The 15984-nt window shown below is 47.3% G+C and overlaps 1 protein-coding gene across 1 annotated transcript in view; it reads left to right on the forward strand.

The window, feature by feature from the left end:
* Positions 1–4829: 4829 nt before the first annotated feature.
* LOC110497069 (serine/threonine-protein phosphatase 2A regulatory subunit B'' subunit alpha) overlaps positions 4830–15984 on the forward strand; it is a 58561-nt gene continuing 47406 nt past the window's right edge. Inside the window, 1 exon segment of the mRNA XM_090206636.1 lies at positions 4830–5094. The gene's annotated coding sequence lies outside the window, so the exon portion shown is untranslated.

Here is a 15984-nt window from a genome sequence, read left to right on the forward strand (position 1 = left end):
AGATCGTAATCCTCCATGGCCTGAATGAGGGGTACCTGAGCCTGGGGCTGGAGATCGTAAACCTTCCTGGCCTGAATGAGGGGTACCTGAGCCTGGGGCTGGAGATCGTAAACCTCCATGGCCTGAATGAGGGGTACCTGAGCCTGGGGCTGGAGATCGTAAACCTCCATGGCCTGAATGAGGGGTACCTGAGCCTGGGGCTGGAGATCGTAAACCTCCATGGCCTGAATGAGGGGTACCTGAGCCTGGGGCTGGAGATCGTAAACCTCCGTGGCCTGAATGAGGGGTACCTGAGCCTGGGGCTGGAGATCGTAAACCTCCATGGCCTGAATGAGGGGTACCTGAGCCTGGGGCTGGAGATCGTAAACCTCCGTGGCCTGAATGAGGGGTACCTGAGCCTGGGGCTGGAGATCGTAAACCTCCGTGGCCTGAATGAGGGGTACCTGAGCCTGGGGCTGGAGATCGTAAACCTCCGTGGCCTGAATGAGGGGTACCTGAGCCTGGGGCTGGAGATCGTAAACCTCCGTGGCCTGAATGAGGGGTACCTGAGCCTGGGGCTGGAGATCGTAAACCTCCGTGGCCTGAATGAGGGGTACCTGAGCCTGGGGCTGGAGATCGTAAACCTCCATGGCCTGAATGAGGGGTACCTGAGCCTGGGGCTGGAGATCGTAAACCTCCATGGCCTGAATGAGGGGTACCTGAGCCTGGGGCTGGAGATCGTAAACCTCCATGGCCTGAATGAGGGGTACCTGAGCCTGGGGCTGGAGATCGTAAACCTTCATGGCCTGAATGAGGGGTACCTGAGCCTGAGCCTGGAGATCGTAAACCTTCCTGGCCTGAATGAGGGGTACCTGAGCCTGGGGCTGGAGATCGTAAACCTCCCTGGCCTGAATGAGGGGTACCTGAGCCTGGGGCTGGAGATCGTAAACCTCCCTGGCCTGAATGAGGGGTACCTGAGCCTGGGGCTGGAGATCGTAAACCTCCATGGCCTGAATGAGGGGTACCTGAGCCTGGGGCTGGAGATCGTAAACCTCCGTGGCCTGAATGAGGGGTACCTGAGCCTGGGGCTGGAGATCGTAAACCTCCATGGCCTGAATGAGGGGTACCTGAGCCTGGGGCTGGAGATCGTAAACCTCCGTGGCCTGAATGAGGGGTACCTGAGCCTGGGGCTGGAGATCGTAAACCTCCATGGCCTGAATGAGGGGTACCTGAGCCTGGGGCTGGAGATCGTAAACCTCCATGGCCTGAATGAGGGGTACCTGAGCCTGGGGCTGGAGATCGTAAACCTCCATGGCCTGAATGAGGGGTACCTGAGCCTGGGGCTGGAGATCGTAAACCTCCATGGCCTGAATGAGGGGTACCTGAGCCTGGGGCTGGAGATCGTAAACCTTCATGGCCTGAATGAGGGGTACCTGAGCCTGAGCCTGGAGATCGTAAACCTTCCTGGCCTGAATGAGGGGTACCTGAGCCTGGGGCTGGAGATCGTAAACCTCCCTGGCCTGAATGAGGGGTACCTGAGCCTGGGGCTGGAGATCGTAAACCTCCCTGGCCTGAATGAGGGGTACCTGAGCCTGGGGCTGGAGATCGTAAACCTCCATGGCCTGAATGAGGGGTACCTGAGCCTGGGGCTGGAGATCGTAAACCTCCGTGGCCTGAATGAGGGGTACCTGAGCCTGGGGCTGGAGATCGTAAACCTCCCTGGCCTGAATGAGGGGTACCTGAGCCTGGGGCTGGAGATCGTAAACCTCCCTGGCCTGAATGAGGGGTACCTGAGCCTGGGGCTGGAGATCGTAAACCTCCATGGCCTGAATGAGGGGTACCTGAGCCTGGGGCTGGAGATCGTAAACCTCCGTGGCCTGAATGAGGGGTACCTGAGCCTGGGGCTGGAGATCGTAAACCTCCATGGCCTGAATGAGGGGTACCTGAGCCTGGGGCTGGAGATCGTAAACCTTCCTGGCCTGAATGAGGGGTACCTGAGCCTGGGGCTGGAGATGATCGTAAACCTTGCTGGCCTGAATGAGGGGTACCTGAGCCTGGGGCTGGAGATCGTAAACCTTCCTGGCCTAAATGAGGGGTACCTGAGCCTGGGGCTGGAGATCGTAAACCTTCCACCGCCATGCAGAGAAAAACTCTTCGATAGGGTTTAGAAACGGAGAGTATGGTGGAAGGTATAGTACTGTCAACTACGGAGGGTGTTGAAACCAGTTCTGGACCAAAGCAAAGCGGTGGAATGACACGTTGTCCCAGATGACCGTGTATTGCATCTGGTGCATTTCATTACCTGCTGTGACGATGTGGTGCAATCGGTCCAAAAATGCGAGAATGTGAGGTGTGTTGTAAGGGCCCATTTTGGCATGACGGAGGACAACCCCATGCTGTGAAATGGCAGTGCAAAGGTTGCCCTGGGACATTTATTATAGCCCTGTGGCCAATGATATTTCTGCCTCTCCTTCTTGCTTTTGTGAGGTTGAACCCTGCCTCATCAATATATATGAATTCATGCAGGATTTCCTCAGCATCCATCTGCAAAACTCCCTGAAATACAATGAAAGACAAGACTGTAGTTCAGGATAGAACTAGTATACAGTCAATGTAAAGAAGTCATGTGTGCAGTATACAACATCACAGTGCTAAAGTGAACAATACAAACCTCCACATACTCATGCCGCAGCCGTTTAACCCTCTCTGAATTCCGCTCAAAAGGCACTCGATAAAGTTGTTTCATTTGAACCTGATGTATTTTCAGGATGCGTGCCAGTGTTGACTGAGATACCTGATGGACATTATTGAAAATGGCATGGTCACCGATAATGTTGGCTTGTAGTTCTCTGAGCCTGATAGCATTATTGAAAATGGCATGGTCACTGATAATGTTGGCTTGTAGTTCTCTGAGCCTGATAGCATTATTGAAAATGGCATGGTCACTGATAATGTTGGCTTGTAGTTCTCTGAGCCTGATGGACATTATTGAAAATGGCATGGTCACCGATAATGTTGGCTTGTAGTTCTCTGAGCCTGATAGCATTATTGAAAATGGCATGGTCACCGATAATGTTGGCTTGTAGTTCTCTGAGCCTGATAGCATTATTGAAAATGGCATGGTCACCGATAATGTTGGCTTGTAGTTCTCTGAGCCTGATAGCATTATTGAAAATGGCATGGTCACCGATAATGTTGGCTTGTAGTTCTCTGAGCCTGATAGCATTATTGAAAATGGCATGGTCACCGATAATGTTGGCTTGTAGTTCTCTGAGCCTGATAGCATTATTGAAAATGGCATGGTCACTGATAATGTTGGCTTGTAGTTCTCTGAGCCTGATAGCATTATTGGCCAAAACCATGTTTATTATCTCTCTCTTGTTCTTGCGAGAATATGGTCCCCCTTCCTCTTTTGTCGTTCCCGACCCTCAATCCTATGTAGAGAATAATACATGTAACTTAGTGTACAATGCCACAGGAAGGGATATCACAAGTGCTGATATGGTGCATACAATAAGCAGCTGATTACTGTAACTGTAGACAGATCTACCTGTGTTCCTGTCGAAAAGCCCTTATGACAGATGCCACTGTATATCTGCTAAGATTTGGCTGAACTCTCAGTCCAGCCTCCCTCAACCTCAATCCGTGGTTCACAACACGGCCAACTAGTGTTGCACGAGTGTCATGTGATACGTTTGGTCCTCTTCTTCTTTGTGCACGTTCTCCTCCTGCTTCAGGTCTTCCTCTTCCTCTACCTCCTCTTTCTCTGTGTACTCCTCCTCTCATCCACTCTTCTTCTGACTCCTTCCATTTTGGTTGAAGGCAGGTGAACCTACCTGCTGCATTTTTATAGTGCTTAAACCTGATTGGTGTGTCTACAATTTAGCAATAATATGTTTGTGCACCTGATGGCTGTGTTTAACACGGCTCATAGGTGTGGTAATTTGACAGTCAGTGCTTTGGAATTGCAAGGAAGTGACATCATGATATACTTCTGTGTCTGATGTATACAAGTGTGTGTAATGTTTTGCAAATAGTGTGAAGCTGACAATGTGCGTACAGTTGTGCAAATCTAGCCTTGTGTTTTGCTCCTTGAGTGTAAGGTTTTGCTAATTGTGGGAAAAGTTACATTTTAGTGTGTAAGCAATCGTAAACAACTGTAACATCACACACACACCCTGTGTGTCATGTGATGCGCCTTGTGACCACTGATGTGGTTATAGGAGCCACATTCCAGTAGAGATTTGGAGAAGGATCTAAGGTGTGTGCGTGTGTATCAGAGATGTGTGTTGAGATATAGTTGTTGTCTTATATAGAATATAACTTTGAGGTCCCTGGTTTCTATAGTAACAGAGGTGTATACCTCGCTGGTTCCCATAGCAACAGACATTGCGGGCCTGTCAGGTGTTTAAAGTGTTAACTTCAGGTGGATAATAAGATTCAAATCTAGGTTTGAGATGATAAGGAGATTTAAATAAAAAGAGGATGCTGTACATAGCTCATGTATAGCCCCACAGCTGTACACACACACACACACACAGTTCAATAATACAATAACACCACACAACACAAAAGCACATCACACACTGCCTTTACGTAAACATTTACACACATACAAACATTTTCTTTAGGCTGGCCTACTGCGAGAAGAATATAGCCTGCCCTAATCTCTGAGTTTTGATTTATCGATAGTCACTGACAGCTCAATATGTATATTGAATGGTTTAATGTGTGTATGTGTGTATGCGTGCGTGCGTGTCACTCCATACAAATTCCCGCCACCGTTTACTCACGGGAACCCCCCGCACGCTGCTCATTCTCTCCAGGAGCTGTCACCCTCTCTCCCCCTCACTGACATACAATACCACACACACACACACACACACACACACACACACACACGGAGCAGCTCGAGCCCCAGTGGAGACGCTGCTGACGCTCAGCTCGCTCCACCGACAACACCAAGTCACGTTCTGTTCTTCTCTGGCGGAACCAGAGAGCGAAAGCCCTTTCGGATTATATCTATCGCGTATGATATGTGGAGCTGAACGACCGGTCGTGACGGAGGAGGCGAGGGGAAATATTTAAAAAAGAGCGAAAGGGAGAAAAGAAAAGGTAGGATACGGTTTGCGTTATATCTGATTTACGATTTTTTTTTCGGTACGAGCGGAGTTTTTCTGATCGCAATGTGTGAGAACCGCGAGAGGCTATTCAAGTGTTTGTGTGTGTTTTGCAAGTTTTTGTTGATAGTTGAGTCGAGTCGCAGTGTTGGTTGTAGGCTAGGATACTTCCATTGGCTGTAAAGGCTACTCATGAAAAGCCACTGGAGTTGGTGTGTGGGTGTGAGTGTAGACTGATAGTACTGGATCATTGGTTTGCGTTGGGATGAGCGGGGGATTACCTCTACTAAACTAAAACGTTTTGAAACGGATTTCTACCCGAACTTGTCCAATAATGACAGACATGTTCGTTTCTGTTCTAATCTGCATGACAGTAGACTATATCTCGTTCTCTACTGAATGTAGCAAAGTGCCCATTTGTTGCCCCTGAATATACAGGCAGAAGTTGAATATCTGAGTTGTTGCTTATATTTTTCCATGTTAGACTATTTTGTAACACAGTTGGTAGGACACCTAGCCACCTACATAAGGATCCCATAACACCTTGATAACCATACATAAACACATAATCATTTAATAGCGAGTTTGTTGACTTTGACACTGCTTATGAATGTGTTATGGGTTATTCATGTGTTATGTATTTGTAGGTAGCCTTCAAATAATGTGTCACAGACAGAGAATATCCCTCCCATCTTTCCCTAGAGGCCCTCTCTCAACACAGACCTGGGGGGGGGGGGGGGGGGGGGGTTCATCCTGCGCTCCTAATCAGGGTTTTAGACCTTGGACACCAGGTGAGTGGACTCCCAAGTGTCCGCCCTGAGATTGGAAGTTTGGGGGTTCGATTCCCTGTCGAGTCATACCAAAGACTCTAAAAACGGGACCCAATGCCTCTTTGCTTGGCAGTCAGCATGAACCAAGGAGATGGATTGGGGGTTGAACTAGTCTCGCGTGGCCAGCCTTCCAAAACCCTGTCTAGTTAGAAGCCTGTTTCTGAGGTTTAGGGGGAGACAAGCGATACAGTGGCGTCCTGTCCAGGGGGTGTTGATCAAGCTGCCTACACAATAGGAGAGAGGCTACTGCTGTTCCGGCTCGGTACATACTTAGACAGAATGTACCAGATAGAAATGTAATGAATAGATCTGACATCATGCCTTATGTAATGGAGGTGCTGCTCTGTCACCCTGTGATATATCCTGTTAGTTCCTGGGTGGCGGAGTCAGTCACAGGGTCTCCCCTCTGGAATTCACACACACACACACACACACACACACACACACACACACACACACTTTGTGCTATCTAGATTTTGCTGTATAGTTCGGTGAATGGACGTGGCTTTGGGGTGTTTGTGTGTGTGTGTGTGTTTGCATGCGTTCTCGCGTATGTGTGTGTGTGAAGCAGAGATCTGGTAAAGCCGTAACCCGACCCTGGCTGGACAGACTGACGCTTGGACAGCCACAGAGACCACTCTGGCAGGGCTGTGGTGTATGTGCAACTCAAACACACACACACACACACACACACACACACACACACACACACACACACACACACACACACACACACACACACACACACACACACACACACACACACACACAGTCAGGCAGACCACAGAGGCAGTGGAGGAGACTGGGGATGTATTGCTGTGGGGGAATGGCTATTCAGATAATCTGAAATAAAAATCCTGTTATATACCAGTACTATAAGATTTATGATGTGATGTAACATTCACACTATATTGTCCACCCTTATCCCACTCTGGCCTTGTGGTGTATTAGAGAGTGTGTTCTGTTGGTGAGAGAGTGTGTGTGTTTTGGAAATGTACTTGTTAGGATCCAGGTTTCTCACAGTCCTTTATATACGTGCGTCTTCTCACAGACAGTTGTTGCTGTGGGCAGCGTGTATCTATGTGTATCTATGTGTATCTATGTGTATCTATGTGTATCTGTGTGTGTCTGTGTGTGTCTGTGTGTGTCTATGTGTGTCTATGTGTGTCTGTGTGTGTGTCTGTGTGTGTCTGTGTGTCTGTGTGTCTGTGTGTGTCTATGTGTGCCTGTGTGTGTCTATGTGTGTCTGTGTGTGTCTGTGTGTGTCTGTGTGTGTCTATGTGTGTCTATGTGTGTCTGTGTGTATCTATGTGTGTCTATGTGTGTCTATGTGTGTCTATGTGTGTCTGTGTGTGTCTATGTGTGTGTCTGTGTGTGTCTATGTGTGTCTATGTGTGTCTGTGTGTGTCTTTGTGTGTGTCTATGTGTGTCTGTGTGTATCTGTGTGTGTCTGTGTGTGTCTATGTGTGTCTATGTGTGTCTGTGTGTGTCTTTGTGTGTGTCTATGTGTGCGTGTGTCTATGTGTGTCTGTGTGTGTCTATGTGTGTCTATGTGTGTCTGTGTGTGTCTTTGTGTGTGTCTATGTGTGTGTGTGTCTATGTGTGTCTGTGTGTGTCTATGTGTGTCTATGTGTGTCTGTGTGTGTCTTTGTGTGTGTCTATGTGTGTGTGTGTCTATGTGTGTCTATGTGTGTCTGTGTGTGTCTGTGTGTGTCTATGTGTGTGTCTATGTGTGTCTATGTGTGCCTGTGTGTGTCTTTGTGTGTGTCTATGTGTGTGTGTGTCTATGTGTGTCTGTGTGTGTCTGTGTGTGTCTGTGTGTGTCTATGTGTGTGTCTATGTGTGTCTATGTGTGTCTGTGTGTATCTGTGTGTGTCTGTGTGTGTCTATGTGTGTCTATGTGTGTCTGTGTGTGTCTGTGTGTGTCTGTGTGTGTCTATGTGTGTGTCTGTGTGTGTCTGTGTGTGTCTATGTGTCTATGTGTGTGTCTATGTTTGTCTATGTGTGTCTGTGTGTGTCTATGTGTGTGTCTATGTGTGTGTCTGTGTGTGTCTATGTGCGTGTCTATGTGTGTGTCTATGTGTGTGTCTATGTGTGTGTCTATGTGTGTCTGTGTGTGTCTATGTGTGTGTCTGTGTGTGTCTGTGTGTGTCTGTGTGTGTCTATGTGTGTCTGTGTGTGTCTATGTGTGTCTGTGTGTGTCTGTGTGTGTGTCTATGTGTGTGTCTATGTGTGTCTGTGTGTGTCTGTGTGTGTCTGTGTGTGTCTGTGTGTGTCTATGTGTGTCTGTGTGTGTCTATGTGTGTGTCTGTGTGTGTCTATGTGTGTCTGTGTGTGTCTGTGTGTGTCTATGTGTGTGTCTATGTGTGTCTGTGTGTGTCTATGTGTGTGTCTATGTGTGTGTCTGTGTGTGTCTGTGTGTGTCTATGTGTGTGTCTATGTGTGTGTCTATGTGTGTCTGTGTGTGTCTATGTGTGTGTCTGTGTGTGTCTGTGTGTGTCTGTGTGTGTCTATGTGTGTCTATGTGTGTCTGTGTGTGTCTGTGTGTGTCTGTGTGTGTCTATGTGGGTCTATGTGTGTCTGTGTGTGTCTGTGTGTGTCTGTGTGTGTCTGTGTGTGTCTGTGTGTGTCTATGTGTGTATGTGTGTGTTTATGTGTGTGTCTGTGTGTGTCTATGTGTGTCTGTGTGTGTCTATGTGTGTCTGTGTGTGTCTATGTGTGTGTCTATGTGTGTCTGTGTGTGTCTATGTGTGTCTGTGTGTGTCTATGTGTGTCTGTGTGTGTCTATGTGTGTCTGTGTGTGTCTATGTGTGTCTATGTGTGTCTATGTGTGTCTGTGTGTGTCTGTGTGTGTCTGTGTGTGTCTATGTGTGTCTGTGTGTGTCTATGTGTGTGTCTGTGTGTGTCTGTGTGTGTCTATGTGTGTCTGTGTGTGTCTATGTGTGTCTGTATGTGTCTATGTGTGTCTGTGTGTGTCTATGTGTGTCTGTGTGTGTCTATGTGTGTGTCTGTGTGTGTCTGAGTGTGTCTATGTGTGTCTGTGTGTGTCTATGTGTGTGTCTGTGTGTGTCTGTGTGTGTCTGCGTGTGTCTATGTGTGTCTGTGTGTGTCTATGTGTGTCTGTGTGTGTCTGTGTGTGTCTATGTGTGTCTATGTGTGTCTGTGTGTGTCTATGTGTGTCTGTGTGTGTCTATGTGTGACTGTGTGTGTCTATGTGTGTCTGTGTGTGTCTATGTGTGTGTCTGTGTGTGTCTGTGTGTGTCTGTGTGTGTCTATGTGTGTCTGTGTGTGTCTATGTGTGTCTGTGTGTGTCTGTGTGTGTCTGTGTGTGTCTATGTGTGTCTGTGTGTGTCTATGTGTGTGTCTATGTGTGTGTCTGTGTGTGTCTGTGTGTGTCTATGTGTGTGTCTATGTGTGTGTCTATGTGTGTCTGTGTGTGTCTATGTGTGTGTCTATGTGTGTGTCTATGTGTGTCTGTGTGTGTCTATGTGTGTGTCTATGTGTGTGTCTATGTGTGTCTGTGTGTGTCTATGTGTGTGTCTGTGTGTGTCTGTGCGTGTCTGTGTGTGTCTATGTGTGTCTGTGTGTGTCTATGTGTGTCTGTGTGTGTGTCTGTGTGTGTGTCTATGTGTGTGTCTATGTGTGTCTGTGTGTGTCTGTGTGTGTCTGTGTGTGTCTGTGTGTGTCTATGTGTGTGTCTGTGTGTGTCTGTGTGTGTCTGTGTGTGTCTATGTGTGTCTGTGTGTGTCTATGTGTGTCTGTGTGTGTCTATGTGTGTGTCTGTGTGTGTCTGTGTGTGTCTGTGTGTGTCTATGTGTGTCTGTGTGTGTCTATGTGTGTGTCTGTGTGTGTCTGTGTGTGTCTATGTGTGTCTATGCGTGTCTGTGTGTTTCTATGTGTGTCTGTGTGTGTCTATGTGTGTCTGTGTGTGTCTATGTGTGTCTGTGTGTGTCTATGTGTGTGTCTGTGTGTGTCTGTGTGTGTCTGTGTGTGTCTGTGTGTGTCTATGTGTGTCTGTGTGTGTCTATGTGTGTCTGTGTGTGTCTGTGTGTGTCTATGTGTGTCTGTGTGTGTCTATGTGTGTGTCTGTGTGTGTCTGTGTGTGTCTGTGTGTGTCTATGTGTGTCTGTGTGTGTTTATGTGTGTGTCTATGTGTGTCTGTGTGTGTCTATGTGTGTGTCTGTGTGTGTCTGTGTGTGTCTGTGTGTGTCTATGTGTGTCTGTGTGTGTCTATGTGTGTGTCTGTGTGTGTCTGTGTGTGTCTATGTGTGTCTGTGTGTGTCTATGTGTGTCTGTGTGTGTCTGTGTGTGTCTATGTGTGTCTGTGTGTGTCTATGTGTGTGTCTGTGTGTGTGTCTATGTGTGTCTGTGTGTGTCTATGTGTGTGTCTATGTGTGTGTCTATGTGTGTCTGTGTGTGTCTATGTGTGTGTCTATGTGTGTGTCTATGTGTGTCTGTGTGTGTCTATGTGTGTGTCTGTTTGTGTCTGTGTGTGTCTGTGTGTGTCTATGTGTGTCTGTGTGTGTCTATGTGTGTCTGTGTGTGTCTGTGTGTGTCTGTGTGTGTGTCTATGTGTGTGTCTATGTGTGTCTATGTGTGTCTATGTGTGTCTGTGTGTGTCTGTGTGTGTCTATGTGTGTCTGTGTGTGTCTATGTGTGTGTCTGTGTGTGTCTGTGTGTGTCTATGTGTGTCTGTGTGTGTCTATGTGTGTGTCTATGTGTGTGTCTATGTGTGTCTGTGTGTGTCTATGTGTGTGTCTATGTGTGTGTCTATGTGTGTCTGTGTGTGTCTATGTGTGTGTCTATGTGTGTCTGTGTGTGTCTATGTGTGTGTCTGTGTGTGTTTGTGTGTGTCTGGGTGTGTCTCTGTGTGTGTCTGTGTGTGTCTGTGTGTGTCTATGTGTGTGTCTATGTGTGTCTGTGTGTGTCTATGTGTGTGTCTGTGTGTGTCTGTGTGTGTCTATGTGTGTCTGTGTGTGTCTATGTGTGTCTGTGCGTGTCTGTGTGTGTCTGTGTGTGTCTATGTGTGTCTGTGTGTGTCTATGTGTGTGTCTGTGTGTGTCTGTGTGTGTCTGTGTGTGTCTATGTGTGTGTCTGTGTGTGTCTATGTGTGTCTGTGTGTGTCTGTGTGTGTCTATGTGTGTGTCTGTGTGTGTCTGTGTGTGTCTGTGTGTGTCTGTGTGTGTCTATGTGTGTCTGTGTGTGTCTATGTGTGTGTCTGTGTGTGTCTGTGTGTGTCTGTGTGTGTCTATGTGTGTCTGTGTGTGTTTATGTGCGTGTCTATGTGTGTCTGTGTGTGTCTATGTGTGTGTCTGTGTGTGTCTGTGTGTGTCTGTGTGTGTCTATATGTGTCTGTGTGTGTCTATGTGTGTGTCTGTGTGTGTCTGTGTGTGTCTATGTGTGTCTGTGTGTGTCTATGTGTGTCTGTGTGTGTCTATGTGTGTCTGTGTGTGTCTATGTGTGTCTGTGTGTGTCTATGTGTGTGTCTGTGTGTGTCTGTGTGTGTCTGTGTGTGTCTATGTGTGTCTGTGTGTGTCTATGTGTGTGTATGTGTGTGTCTGTGTGTGTCTATGTGTGTGTCTATGTGTGTCTGTGTGTGTCTGTGTGTGTCTGTGTGTGTCTATGTGTGTCTGTGTGTGTCTATGTGTGTCTATGTGTGTCTGTGTGTGTCTGTGTGTGTCTGTGTGTGTCTATGTGTGTGTCTATGTGTGTGTCTATGTGTGTCTGTGTGTGTCTATGTGTGTGTCTATGTGTGTGTCTATGTGTGTCTGTGTGTGTCTATGTGTGTGTCTATGTGTGTGTCATTATGTGTCTGTGTGTGTCTATGTGTGTGTCTGTTTGTGTCTGTGTGTGTCTGTGTGTGTCTATGTGTGTCTGTGTGTGTCTATGTGTGTCTGTGTGTGTCTGTGTGTGTCTGTGTGTGTGTCTATGTGTGTGTCTATGTGTGTCTATGTGTGTCTGTGTTTGTCTGTGTGTGTCTGTGTGTGTCTATGTGTGTCTGTGTGTGTCTATGTGTGTGTCTGTGTGTGTCTGTGTGTGTCTATGTGTGTCTGTGTGTGTCTATGTGTGTGTCTATGTGTGTGTCTGTGTGTGTCTGTGTGTGTCTATGTGTGTCTGTGTGTGTCTATGTGTGTGTCTGTGTGTGTCTGTGTGTGTCTATGTGTGTCTGTGTGTGTCTATGTGTGTCTGTGTGTGTCTGTGTGTGTCTATGTGTGTCTGTGTGTGTCTATGTGTGTGTCTGTGTGTGTGTCTATGTGTGTCTGTGTGTGTCTATGTGTGTGTCTATGTGTGTGTCTATGTGTGTCTGTGTGTGTCTATGTGTGTGTCTATGTGTGTGTCTGTGTGTGTCTATGTGTGTGTCTGTTTGTGTCTGTGTGTGTCTGTGTGTGTCTATGTGTGTCTGTGTGTGTCTATGTGTGTCTGTGTGTGTCTGTGTGTGTCTGTGTGTGTGTCTATGTGTGTGTCTATGTGTGTCTATGTGTGTCTATGTGTGTCTGTGTTTGTCTGTGTGTGTCTGTGTGTGTCTATGTGTGTCTGTGTGTGTCTATGTGTGTGTCTGTGTGTGTCTGTGTGTGTCTATGTGTGTCTGTGTGTGTCTATGTGTGTGTCTATGTGTGTGTCTATGTGTGTCTGTGTGTGTCTATGTGTGTGTCTATGTGTGTGTCTATGTGTGTCTGTGTGTGTCTATGTGTGTGTCTATGTGTGTCTGTGTGTGTCTATGTGTGTGTCTGTGTGTGTTTGTGTGTGTCTGGGTGTGTCTCTGTGTGTGTCTGTGTGTGTCTGTGTGTGTCTATGTGTGTCTGTGTGTGTCTATGTGTGTGTCTGTGTGTGTCTGTGTGTGTCTATGTGTGTCTGTGTGTGTCTATGTGTGTCTGTGCGTGTCTGTGTGTGTCTGTGTGTGTCTATGTGTGTCTGTGTGTGTCTATGTGTGTGTCTGTGTGTGTCTGTGTGTGTCTGTGTGTGTCTATGTGTGTGTCTGTGTGTGTCTGTGTGTGTCTGTGTGTGTCTATGTGTGTGTCTGTGTGTGTCTGTGTGTGTCTGTGTGTGTCTGTGTGTGTCTATGTGTGTCTCTGTGTGTCTATGTGTGTGTCTGTGTGTGTCTGTGTGTGTCTGTGTGTGTCTATGTGTGTCTGTGTGTGTTTATGTGTGTGTCTATGTGTGTCTGTGTGTGTCTATGTGTGTGTCTGTGTGTGTCTGTGTGTGTCTGTGTGTGTCTATATGTGTCTGTGTGTGTCTATGTGTGTGTCTGTGTGTGTCTGTGTGTGTCTATGTGTGTCTGTGTGTGTCTATGTGTGTCTGTGTGTGTCTATGTGTGTCTGTGTGTGTCTATGTGTGTCTGTGTGTGTCTATGTGTGTGTCTGTGTGTGTCTGTGTGTGTCTGTGTGTGTCTATGTGTGTCTGTGTGTGTCTATGTGTGTGTATGTGTGTGTCTGTGTGTGTCTATGTGTGTGTCTATGTGTGTCTGTGTGTGTCTGTGTGTGTCTGTGTGTGTCTATGTGTGTCTGTGTGTGTCTATGTGTGTCTATGTGTGTCTGTGTGTGTCTGTGTGTGTCTGTGTGTGTCTATGTGTGTGTCTATGTGTGTCTGTGTGTGTCTATGTGTGTGTCTATGTGTGTCTGTGTGTGTCTATGTGTGTGTCTATGTGTGTGTCTATGTGTGTCTGTGTGTGTCTATGTGTGTGTCTGTTTGTGTCTGTGTGTGTCTGTGTGTGTCTATGTGTGTCTGTGTGTGTCTGTGTGTGTCTGTGTGTGTGTCTATGTGTGTGTCTATGTGTGTCTATGTGTGTCTGTGTTTGTCTGTGTGTGTCTGTGTGTGTCTATGTGTGTCTGTGTGTGTCTATGTGTGTGTCTGTGTGTGTCTGTGTGTGTCTATGTGTGTCTGTGTGTGTCTATGTGTGTGTCTATGTGTGTGTCTATGTGTGTCTGTGTGTGTCTATGTGTGTGTCTATGTGTGTGTCTATGTGTGTCTGTGTGTGTCTATGTGTGTGTCTATGTGTGTCTGTGTGTGTCTATGTGTGTGTCTGTGTGTGTTTGTGTGTGTCTGGGTGTGTCTCTGTGTGTGTCTGTGTGTGTCTGTGTGTGTCTATGTGTGTGTCTATGTGTGTCTGTGTGTGTCTGTGTGTGTCTGTGTGTGTCTATGTGTGTCTGTGTGTGTCTATGTGTGTCTGTGCGTGTCTGTGTGTGTCTGTGTGTGTCTATGTGTGTCTGTGTGTGTCTATGTGTGTGTCTGTGTGTGTCTGTGTGTGTCTGTGTGTGTCTATGTGTGTGTCTGTGTGTGTCTATGTGTGTCTGTGTGTGTCTGTGTGTGTCTATGTGTGTGTCTGTGTGTGTCTATGTGTGTGTCTGTGTGTGTCTGTGTGTGTCTATGTACGTCTATGTGTGTCTGTGTGTGTCTGTGTGTGTCTATGTGTGTGTCTGTGTGTGTCTGTGTGTGTCTATGTGTGTCTATGTGTGTCTGTGTGTGTCTATGTGTGTGTCTGTGTGTGTCTATGTGTGTCTGTGTGTGTCTATGTGTGTGTCTGTGTGTGTCTATGTGTGTGTCTGTGTGTGTCTATGTGTGTGTCTGTGTGTGTCTATGTGTGTCTATGTGTGTCTGTGTGTGTCTATGTGTGTGTCTGTGTGTGTCTATGTGTGTCTGTGTGTGTCTATGTGTGTATCTGTGTGTGTCTATGTGTGTGTCTGTGTGTGTCTATGTGTGTGTCTGTGTGTGTCTGTGTGTGTCTGTGCGTGTCTATGTGTGTGTCTGTGTGTGTCTGTGTGTGTCTATGTGTGTGTCTGTGTGTGTCTATGTGTGTCTGTGTGTGTCTATGTGTGTCTGTGTGTGTCTGTGTGTGTCTGTGTGTGTCTGTGTGTGTCTATGTGTGTGTCTGTGTGTGTGTCTGTGTGTGTGTCTGTGTGTGTCTATGTGTGTGTCTGTGTGTGTCTATGTGTGTGTCTATGTGTGTGTCTGTGTGTGTCTATGTGTGTGTCTGTGTGTGTCTATGTGTGTGTCTGTGTGTGTGTCTGTGTGTGTCTATGTGTGTGTCTGTGTGTGTCTATGTGTGTGTTTGTGTGTGTCTATGTGTGTGTCTGTGTGTGTCTATGTGTGTCTGTGTGTGTCTGTGTGTGTCTATGTGTGTGTCTGTGTGTGTCTATGTGTGTGTCTGTGTGTGTCTATGTGTGTGTCTGTGTGTGTCTGTGTGTGTCTATGTGTGTGTCTGTGTGTGTCTATGTGTGTGTCTGTGTGTGTCTGTGTGTGTCTATGTGTGTGTCTGTGTGTGTCTGTGTGTGTCTGTGTGTGTCTATGTGTGTGTCTATGTGTGTCTGTGTGTGTCTGTGTGTGTCTATGTGTGTGTCTGTGTGTGTCTGTGTGTGTCTATGTGTGTGTCTGTGTGTGTCTATGTGTGTGTCTGTGTGTGTCTGTTTGAGTTGAAGGGTGTCCATTACAGCCGTAGGTGAAGGAGGACAGCCAGACTGTTTCCATATTGCTGAGACACAAACACACACACTCATGCGTGATTCATAGATTGAGCAGGTCTAACATTGTGTGAGGGTGTGTGTGTGATGTAATTGGTGGGAGAACAAGGGAACGTGGACACACACCCTTCAGTTCAAGTCAGGGCAGCTCTGAGTTAAGTCCTTCTATGTATTTTTGTGTGTGTGTGTGTGTGGGTTTTTGGGTGTGGGTGTGTGTGTGTGTGTGTGGGTGTGGGTGTGGGTGTGGGTGTGGGTGTGTGTGTGGGTGTGGGTGTGTGTGTGTGTGTGTGTGTGTGTGTGTGTGTGAGAGAGAGAGAGAGACTACCTGTGATAAGAGTTCTCCTGTCTGGTCTTTCCCCTGCAATCAACCTGTGGTTCTGGACTGGCCTACGCCCCTGAACACACTCACACACACTCTGGCCTACGCCCCTGAACACACTCACACACACACACTCTGGCCTACGCCCCTGAACACACTCACACACACACACTCTGGCCTAGGCCCCTGAACACACTCACATACACTCTGGCCTAGGCCCCTGAACACACTCACATACACTCTGGCCTACGCCCCTGAACACACTCACATACACTCTGGCC

Source organism: Oncorhynchus mykiss, chromosome 18, assembly GCF_057628025.1.
Source record: "Oncorhynchus mykiss isolate SJ-2025 chromosome 18, ASM5762802v1, whole genome shotgun sequence".
Classification (NCBI taxonomy): Eukaryota; Metazoa; Chordata; class Actinopteri; order Salmoniformes; family Salmonidae; genus Oncorhynchus; species Oncorhynchus mykiss.